Below are 9,720 nucleotides of genomic sequence, written 5' to 3'. Positions count from 1 at the left end.
TATTGTACCGTTTAAAACAGACTGCAAGACCTGCAAGAGTCTGTTGAAATAATGAAAAGAAAATAGCAAATCCATTAGCTCAATACTGTTTCTTATTAACATTATCCTCCACGCTCTGCTAGCAGCTTAGAAGAGAAATAAAAATAAATAAAATAAAAATTTTAATCACACAGAAGTAGTGCCCATATACTACACCGATTTTTTTAATCGTTGCGCGTGGGTCGAAGTGAAATGCACCAACAAAGGGGTGCATCGACGGAAATAGATTTAAAATGAAAAGAAGTAAAAGCACGGATTTGCGGATCCAAACAACGGAAGCGGGTTCCATCGTTTCCTAATTTGGGTTGAATTAGTAATTGAAGTGCAAGCAAACGGGAAAACGATGGCCATTCGAGAGGCGCTGGAGGAAAATCCTACTTCTCGTGAGAAGGCAATCGTGGAAGGTGTTGAGCGTAGATTTATTTTAAATGGAATGAAATGAATGGAAAGCGTGAGTGAAGCTTTCATAAGTAGAGTACGTCCCACGGTGGTTGTGGGTGGATGAAAAAGCTGAATGGCACCCACACTCACACACACATTAACGAGAATCTCAATTCACAATTCGTCTTGCCGTCAGTTAAAGAAATTAAGAATGAATGATAATACATCATCTACTTACTCCTACATGAGGCTCACAGGGAAGCCTCAATAGCCTTGGCTGCGCTCCACCCGTTCGAACCACCACCCACCTTTTCGACAGAAACAGTCCGGGCGTATCTTTATGCTAATGCAATCAGCGGCAATCATTAGCGCGTTAACGGGGGCTCTGAGTTTCGCCCAACTAGATGGTTTAAATTAAATATCGATTAATCGAACCAGTAGAATCTTCTCATTCGCACGCTCGAGAGGACATGTTCGCCGGAAGTTGGACGATGTATGTGCTTTCTCTTAAGCGAGCACAGCTAAGAATATTCCTCTTGATAAATGGGTGGGTCGTAAATCCGGGATGGTGGGTTGTATTAATGCGTTTGAAAATGTTCCTATTGGCACATTTTATTTTCTCAACTGGTCAAATAACTCTCCGGACGTGAAGGAAGCACTGCCTTTTCCATAGTGACATGCTAAGGCACAAACAATGGACAAAAAGTTTCTTGAGCATCCCGAGTCTAATCAATATTACTTTCATAATATTATTATTTTCCCTTTCAAAATTGTGCTTTTCACCGTCTGGGTCAGGCATACGGGTTCCATCCGGTCGTAAGTCAGTTGAACAATTTTATCTTACTGCGTGCCCTTGCAACCCGCATTTTCCTGTTTATAAGACGGTTGGACGGCAAAAAAAAAGAAGCGAATATGAAAAAAAAAGAAACGAGGAATAGAGACCATCTTAACCGGCTGAAGAATCGTACCCTTCCGTACCGGTCGAATCCTTATTTCCCGTAGTTATTATTTTGAGTTTTAGTAGCTTGGAAAAATCGATGCAAAGGAGTTATTTTAGCACCAAAAGGCCGGTAACTGAACGAATAAGTACCACAAGCAAGTTGCGGCAAGTTGTTGCCCCAGCATCCACTGTTTATGTGCCTCAGTTGATGGCGGTTTGTGTGCATGGTAGCGTGTTTTTGTTGTTTTTGAGTCGACGGCGTTGTTTTTCCATCGCATTTGCGGCTAGCTGGTTGTAGCTTAATGTTTTTCCCGGTCTCCCTTTTGTGTATATATCGTTTGAAGGAAAAAGAGTCCAGCGTTCACCGATCCGGCCGGGATGGTATGTGGCGGCAAGTCGTTGGAAAGATAAACAGCAAGTAATACGAGAAAGCATGTCGGAAAATATTTATGCACAGTCGAAAAGGATATACCTCGAAAGAAAGAGCTTGTACACGGAGCTTCCGTCTCATTCCGGCCGAGGAAAAACAGAAAATGCCGCAGGCTAGCTGAGCGCAAAGTTCGAGAGCCACCGTTGCAAACTCGGGCGGCGGAGAGTTTCTTGGAGTCCTGCGATATAACTGGCCTGCCTTTTACCAGCCCTCTTTTCCTGTGCAGTATGGGCCCCGGAGGGTAAAATTTTCTTTTCACAAGGGGGTGAGGGAAAAGGGAGGTGGAAAAATAAACTCGCCTACAACAAGATAATCAAGCTGTGTAATGTTTTGAGGGAAGTCTGTCTGGGAGGGAATTTCTTGACAACGATAGAAAAATGAAGATACTTCCTTACCGTGGGAAAGGTGTGTACTTCCCATCTACTTACTTTCCGCCTGTTCGTCCCCAGATATATCAGGGTTCTAACGACTTTTCCAACCGAACGGCGATTAAAACGGAAAGGAAATATAACAATCGAAATTCAACGAAGAGAGTAAAGCAAATTCTTCTCCAAAGTAAACGAAAAGCATTGGGCCACAAGGTTCGCCGTTCCCATAGCTGGGATTGATGCGTCAAAAAGGAATATTGTCAAGCAAATGTAGAAAAGAATCTGCCAGAAACTAACTGAAACGTCTCCATCATCAGAAATGAAAGATGATAGCAAACAGGGCTGGAGCATGCATCTGCTGCCAACAGTTGATATACGGTCTTGTTCTTCTGGTTGTCTGTTGGTTTCCACTTTTTCTGTCCTTTCCATCAACATATCGAACGGCATTGAAATGTTGTCTACTTGGGAACAGAAACGATGATCCAATATTGATCAATTTCTCTTCATTTCGTGACGGAAGAATTGTCATTTCTTGGAGGATGCATTGAACGAAGCAAATGATAGAATATCATTCGATATCGTTGAGATGATTGAATTGAAACCAGTCCCATGTATCGGTTTGTTTGCGCTGCTTTTTGAGTTGTTTTGGTTTCTTTCGAGACTTAAATGCGAAAAACTGTTTCTCCAATGTACCCATCACAATCAAAAGCTCTAGAATCTATTCAGCAAAGGATGAAATCTTTTTTCAAGTCTTTCGGGCGTTTTATTGATATGTTTAGGGGCGAAAGTGGAGTGAAGGATGTTTTTTAACTGAATCGTTAAATTTGAACCCTTGTTCAATAAGTTTCTAAGAAGTAAATAGAAAACGTAATGCATGTTAAGTTCTATCTGGTGAAAACATTTCTTTGCTCAAGGTGGCAACTTCTTCGTCTTCTTCTTTGCGTAACGACCGTGTTTGGTCATGCCTGTCCCGTTAAGGGCTTACATGACTTTTTCCCTTGGTGTACGTGGATAGTCAGTCAGTCCTCTCGTACAGGGGAGGGTCCGGTCTCGGTTGGGATTCGAGAACCCACGCCATCGAAGTGGTGAGCCCCGGCGCTCTAGGCTGATTTTCTAACCGGCACTACCGCTCGGCTGTCGCCTACTCGGGAAGGTGGCAACTGGCATGAGTATAAAGTAAAATGACTGCATACTAAGTAATGAGTGTTTATCCATTCAATAGACTCAGGAAGAAGCCTAGCGTTCGGATGAAACAACACTAAATCAAACCATTTCTGTAAGTAATACGACTACATCAATGCTTAAGCAATCACTTGGTTCTTTTCATTATAACACCGAGCTGAATGCTTCATGGCGTTGGGAGACCGTGTCCTCTTCCACCCTTGATAAACGCCAACATCTTTTTTAATATTGCACTACACGTCATCCTGTGGTTCTATACGACCGAGTTTTGTTACTTGCCGAAGCAAGAATTGGTAGGCGTCCAATGTCCCGCTAGCTAGTCCTTACATTCAGGCCCATTCCGTCAACATAGCAAACTCAAACAGACGCAAACAACCTTTTCTTCCCTGAAAGTACTGAAGGTAGTGTTACTGGAGCACAAATTGAATGCTACCTGATGGGGTTTCGTAGGTAGCCACTGCGCCCGTCAATGAAACGCTTATCTTTCACTATACAAAGCGGCATTCAACGTGCTATACACCTTACAACACTGCCTGAATCATCCAACGGCCGTGTAAGTCTTCTATAGATTTTCCTACCAGTTTTACCACCATAGAATCGCGGTAGGGTGACAAAGCGTACCCACGGTATGTACCGTATCGTGAGTATGTATTCATTCGATCAACATCTTTGTAAACATGCACGCTTTCAATAGAGTGTCTTTGCAGAGGATAACTAACCTGGCGGAAAGTGGAAGGGGATTGAAGAACTGATGGCCATCAGGGTCCTCAACGGTATAGTTCAATTTGCCAGAAGTGCATGGAAATTCGAGTTTTGCGGTCGTGTGAAGCCGACGCGAATGCCATCACCGACATGTCCAGTGTTACTTGGAAGGATGTGGGAACGGAGTTACCGGCAAGAAGGTGTTGTGGTATGGTGCTTTTACAGGTCGGTCTTTCATTTTTTTTTCTTCCCGAAGTTTGAGGAACCCCTTGTCTGCAGTGAAACACTTCTTATGGTGGTGAGTTTCGTTGAAATTGAAATATGAATCGTAACTCACTCACTCACTCACGGCTCCTATCGAGCAAAAGGGCCATTTTTCGCAACCAACATCGCACTCGCTTGTGGTTGTATGTGTAGGTGAGCACAATGAGTAAACAGTGTTCGCCATCCATAGTGGAACAAGCGTCTATGAGTCGGAAAAGCGAAAGATAAACTGAATGGACTAACCAACTCCGAACGAAACCAAAGCCGTTCTGTCTTTACAGTTTCTTTTCTTTACGAACCGATTTATGATGTCGACTGCGAAGTTGTGCCTATTTTAGCGTGCCATTGTTGTTGCCCTGAACGTGGCCTGGGACCAGCGAATGATTTGTTTGTAGTGGCTTTCAAGGAAGAGTGAGTGCTTGCAGTGGTTGGTTGATTCTTTTCCCACCTGGGTTGAAGTGGCCTCCTTCCTCCGTTAGGATAAATTAAGGAGTTGTAATCATTCTCGTTTTCCATCGGTAGTAAAACATTTTGAATGTATTCCTTTTTGTACGAATGACTCAATCAGTGGCTCGATGTGTGTGTGATTGATTCGGGCAGGAAAAAAACTGCACTAGTAAAGCGGGAAAACGGAATCATAAGATATTAAACCTTCTATAGCTCGTTTCTAACTTTATTCATTTTCAGTTAAGGAAGTAAACACATGCTTTCATAATGTTTTAAGTGAAATGTAGACAAACAGTATGATTTCTTTCTGTTGAAATGTACAATGCATTTATTTTGTTAGTTCATGAAATGAATGGGATACACACATTTTTGTACTGTAACAAATTAAAATGCACTGGTTCAAATAATCCCAAACAGTGAAAGTTTTAGTTTGTTTATGCTCTGTGAAGAGACAACTTAAATATCCCACATTTCACTATCAAAGTGAATATTTACTTTAGTTTCATTCGTGTTTTATTACCCTACCACCGCAAAGGATCTTCGGAACATTCATCAATTTCGTCCTCCATTTGCCTAACAATCCAATGCGTTGCATGTCTACCGATACTTTTCCAACACCGGCTCAATAAAGTTTGTTTGATTTGATAAACCATTTCTTCTGCCCATTTTTGCAACTCTTCCTAAACAAAACCCATTTCTGCTCGAGGGTAATCGTCTTTGGCGTCAGAAAAGAAAGCTGTAAAAATTTTATCGAAATTCACAACGAAACGAATGCAGCAGATAAGTCATTAGCATAAAAATGTACCCCAAAGGCATAATGGGAATGTAATCTGGCGTTACGATTATCTAATGACCTACCATGGCGTGCCGGGATAGAAACATGGTCATGGAAAGCCTCCGGATGGCCGCCGGAGTAGCTGGGAATTGTATTGATTAGGTTTCGTGTTCGTTCCGAGTTGTCGGCTTGAACTTTGCCTGGTGATACGGTGATTCGTTTTCAGTTGAATTACAAACTCCAAACTCGGATCCAATCGAATTTTATAGCGTGAAGAAAATAAAAGTGCACGCGATAGCGAGTATTGCAACCGTCATTTGATGAGACATTAAATTTCGTGTTGCTTCCTCCGTGCTTTTGCCGGATTTAAATGGTCACAGAAAGTAGAGTGAAAATAATCAATGGAAAGCTAGTAATATGAGCCGGAAAACATGTGGCCTAACAGTCACGAACGGGGCCGTGCGTGGTTTATTCACGAGTAACGGCTGGAACACGAGGTCGGCAAACATTCTGCTCGGTTACGGAAGTCCGATATCCTTGTCCTCAAAATGCCCTTCCCCGTTGCCAATCTCATTTTTCGCACAGGTTGACATGCGGGCATGTGGAAATTTGGAGGAACCGAAAATAAATCACAGACACGCAACCTGAATTATTGCCGTGCTGTGTTTTTCGATTTTTCAGCTATTCTTGAGGAATCTCGTCCGCACACAACGGTGCCATGCCACATGTACGTTGTATAGCTGGCAAAAACTTTTCCTCGGCAAATTATGGGGCATAACAAATCATATAATTTGCATAACTACTGATCGTTACATTCCGGTTGTCGTGTTCGGATTTTACCATGCGAAACATCTAACGTTCTGGGGGACTGAAAGCGATGCGATGATGTATGTGTAGCGTATAAGCTTCGCTTGAGGTGTAAGTGAGTGATTGGACGAGACTTAGGATTAAGGCAATTTTTTAAAGGTGTGTGAAAGTGATTATTTCTTGTTTTCTTAATAGTCAGCTATGGATTCGTAGTTTTTACTTCTTTAATGCCCACAAAGCATTGTGCTTGATGTATGATGCTGTTTTACATCTCTTTTTAACTTCCTTTTGGTTCGCTCACCACCACGAAAACAAACATTGTGTGGTGATTGCATAGCTCATTTATTCACACTCTCCTTCCTCCTTTTGAATGAAAATTAAAAAAAATTCGTTCCATTTGCTCTCACGCCCTTCGTCATCGTCCACGCCAGTTGATGATGATTTATGAATTATGCAAGGCAGCATGCAAGCAGAAGGAGAACAAGAAAATTCAACAAAAAACTTAACACTTCTGTAAAGACGGCAGGCTAGAAAGTATGAAGTTAACGAAGTGGAAGCTTAAAAGCTGAAAGGCAATCATGAAACCCGCCGCAAATAAAGATGAATGTAAACAATGTGGAGTGACGTGAATTATGATGTTTTATAGGAAATGCTAAAGAGTGAATGAAAACGCAGTTCCTCCCATCATTTTTCCTTTACTCAAAGTAAACCAAAAACGCCACAAAGTGTATGATGTTTCGGTATGGCTAAGCACGATGTTCCTAAGGATTTGAAAATAATGATACGTACTTGTTTTTAAATCAAACCTATTTTGTTCTGGCCTCTAATATCTTCTACTAAATTTCGAGATACGAAAACCTATAATGAACAAATTTACTAAAAAATAGCCGATTATGTATTCGGAATTTTTCATAATTGACAGAGTTATAATCCTGTTGGAAAAGAGTGAGATATTTTTGTGAGTGAGAAATTAACCATTTTTTTGACGAATATTTGTTTTTGAAATATAAAAAAAAGTATACACCGGGTAGGCTTGGGAAAATTAAACCTCCAAATGGAAGGAAAATGAAAACCGTATAACATTAGCCGTTAGTATGTCTAGGTATAATTGAACCGTTCGTGACAAAGTAACATACACCGTGATGTTTGTTGGTCGCCACACGTAAAAGTAACATTAGCTTTTGAGCTGCCGAGCCTCGTCTTACTTTCCCATAATAACTTTTGCACAAAGTGCACACTTTTTCACAGATAGGAAGAAATCTAAAGGCTTTCCCATTTGAACGCTTCATCGTCACACACATTCACAACCCTTTTGGATGGGTGGGAGGAGGAAAATGGAACCAGTTCCCGCGAAGTCGCCATGCAGCTTTCTATCGGGGTGTTTATCGTTGCATCAGGATTTATTGTGCAAATGTTAAATTACTTCCTGTATTTTTCGGTCGATGCCCGATGGAGTACACTTTCCGGTTCGTCGGGCAATTGAAACGAATGGCGCAAGTTGTGGATCGTGTGTTGCACAAAGTTTGCATAAAATAGATGGTCCGACTCCGAGTTCATAATAGTTCGCTACCGAAAACTTAGGCCATAAATCAAAGCGCTAAAAATAAATCAAGCGAGTGTGTACCTATGTGTGTGCATTTCTAACCGCCTGGAGTTGCTTCAGACGGAGATTTGTGGTAGCAACGTGGCTTTATCCATCGCCCACAGCTAACGCCAACCAATGCCATATTCGAATGTTTGCATTCTGAGGGATAGTTTTTTTTTTAATATACATACGTCCTGCTAAGGACTTGTTTCATGTTTAGTAGATCTAAGGAAATGTTCATCCAGCTTCATTGTTTGTTTACGTGGAAAAGTAACTTTTTTCCTGCCCGTGTCCATCGTTATATTATTCTTCTGTCTGTGTTTAGTTGTTCGTTTCTTTTATCCCCATCGAAATACTGGTGGATAGATATCGAATTCACCCAGAATGGAGAAAGTTGCTCCTGCAACTCCTCGTTCGTTTGGGTTTTATTAGACCCATTCCTTATACATCCAATGTACCACCGTTTCGTCATCCTAGAACTCCGGCTTCGCTTTGCCGCTCCCAATCGACCACAACTTCACCATTCCGTGTGTGCCGTTTATCATTAGCTCAACACCATTTAACTATCAAACCAACATTTGTGGACAACAGCTCCTCACCCGTCCTGTGCGTAGTGAAAGTTCGACGGCATAACTTTGTGAGCTGACGAAAAGCAATTATTATCTGTCAACCGCACGGCACGACCACTGAGGACGCCACCGGCTGTTGGGAAAAGTTGTTTATAACTTTTCCTCGCCGGTGTGCAGTCGGACGGTTGGAATACCCGAATGGCCGTTAGACGATAATGGCTAGAAGTTTGTCACGATGGAGCGATGGTTTTTAATCGAGTCCCTTGGTGATAACGGGTGGCGTTGCTTTATCTAAGATGAACTGTTTGATGTAGATTCCGCATTCATGAATTTGTTTGCAGCTTAAGTAATGTTAGCGAAAGTGCTTATTTAACGGCATCCACATCAGTTTTGTGTACATAATCTATTAAAACTCTATCTCGGAGTGAGAATAAAAAACTAAATAATGAGCTCTGCCAACTACATTCTCGTGTGAAGTAGAACAACACCAGAAAACATTCTCTTGCTATTTTACTATGCGATTTACGGTGTGTTTCAATGGGACGACATTTTTTTAAGTAAATGGATCTTTTTAGAACAGCGTAAATAAACGTAAATACTGAAACGAGAAGTGAAAATCGAAAGCAGATAATAGAGATATTGGAAGGAATATTTGAAATACGCTGTGAATAGCAATAACAAATGTACCAGCTTGAACAGTGTGCAATTTTACGGGATCCAATTTCCTCATAGATAGCTAATTTTTTCCCTATTACTCTTATATAGTCGTAGTTTGGATATATGTACGTAGTTCGTAGTTGAATTCCAGCTCTGATGGAGACGCATTGGTCATGATGGAGACGCATTGGTCATGATGGAGACGCATGGTGCTTTACTTGCATACAGGCTTATGGAGAAACATCTTCTTTAAATTCCAACTATGTTTGATTTTGAGATCTGATTGTTTTCACATCGATTGCATCGGAAATATTAATATGAATAAATATATCATACCCCTCACCATCCAATCAAAGTCGCAATAAAGATGCCTTGAAATGATGGAGGCGCCTGGTGTTTCACTCTATGGAAAAAAAATCTTCATTAATGAAATCGAGAAACTTAAATTTGGTAGTACCTATGGCGCAACGCTAGCACAACGAAACACCACACCACAAGTGTGGGATCGTATCTCCACTCTGCCAGCAACGGTATTACGAACGGGTGAATAAACCCTCTTTCGGTGACAGGAGAT

Source organism: Anopheles ziemanni, chromosome 2, assembly GCF_943734765.1.
Source record: "Anopheles ziemanni chromosome 2, idAnoZiCoDA_A2_x.2, whole genome shotgun sequence".
NCBI classification, from domain to species: domain Eukaryota; kingdom Metazoa; phylum Arthropoda; class Insecta; order Diptera; family Culicidae; genus Anopheles; species Anopheles ziemanni.
This window is presented reverse-complemented; position numbering follows the sequence as displayed.